The sequence below is a fragment of the Etheostoma spectabile genome, chromosome 14 (assembly GCF_008692095.1).
Source record: "Etheostoma spectabile isolate EspeVRDwgs_2016 chromosome 14, UIUC_Espe_1.0, whole genome shotgun sequence".
Lineage (NCBI taxonomy): Eukaryota > Metazoa > Chordata > Actinopteri > Perciformes > Percidae > Etheostoma > Etheostoma spectabile.
The window spans coordinates 7,616,392-7,617,496 of NC_045746.1; the positions used below are offsets into that span (position 1 = coordinate 7,616,392).

The 1,105-nt window shown below is 37.2% G+C and overlaps 1 protein-coding gene across 3 annotated transcripts in view; it reads left to right on the plus strand.

Annotated features, from left to right (window-relative positions):
- gabbr1b (gamma-aminobutyric acid (GABA) B receptor, 1b) overlaps window positions 1-1,105 on the plus strand; it is a 165,719-nt gene that overhangs the window by 137,634 nt on the left and 26,980 nt on the right. The window lies entirely within an intron of this gene.

Sequence of the window (1,105 nt, forward strand, 5' to 3'; positions counted from 1 at the left end):
ATTCCCAATCTTGCAGAGACGGAGAGCGTAGGTATATGTAAGGAGATATCATAGGCCCAAGCTAATTATTGCTAAGATTAGATTAGATTAGATGATACTTTATTCATCCCACAACGGGGAAATTCCTCTGTTACAGCAGCAATTCTCTACAATGAAAGCAAAAACAAACAAACAAGTAAACACACAAGAAAAACAGGTAAACAATAGACAATGTGCAAAAAGGTAGACTGAAGCAAAGTAAGGTAAGGTAAAGTGAAGTGGCGTCACATGAGGTATTGTAAAGTAAAGTGCAGTTGCCATAGTACAAGAAAAACAACATTGCAGTGTTGTAAGTGACGCTAAAATTAAGTTGAATATCTAGTTAAAGTGATGCAAAAGCAGGTAAACCATAATATAAGTTATATTCACCTGTGACCATAAATAATATTGAAAAAGTAAGTACTTGTAATGGAAAAATATAAATACAGATAAAGTTATACAGAGTGTGTGGATTAAATGAAAAACAGGAACAGAAACTACAACATTATCAGGTAACTAAATGCTAGTTAATATTAGTAATTAAAGCTAAACAGCTAATGGAAGTCCAAACTGTCTGCGAGCTTACCCTGTACTAAATGATGATTCCTCTACTGTGCGACAGCAAGTTGAGTGGTTATGACACAATTGTTAGCCTATTTTTACAAAAATGTCTGCTACGGAGCCATACCGTGAGCTACAAAGTAACGGAGCCTTTTTATACATTGTCGTGTTTCTTCAGAAATTAACAATGGACAAATAGAGTCTTTAAACATTTCAGATGTAAAGTTATTCGCTGTCAAAATGAATGGCAGTCAGTGGAATGCAGGTGATGGCTTATTAGCATCAAAATGGCGCCATGGGAGCTACGCTTAGAGAGGAGAGGCTTACCCCCTTGATTTTCACATGAGCTTCACAGATCATCACAGATCCATTTTTTTACGGACAACTCCAGAAAAGAGAAGGCATGGAGTTGAGTTACAGGAGTGCTTGGAATGGAAGGTAGATACCAGCCTAATAAAAGTGATTGTTTTTTCAAGTAGCCTACTTGTAGAGACAACAAATCTGCGAGCAGGCAGGCACGTCTCCC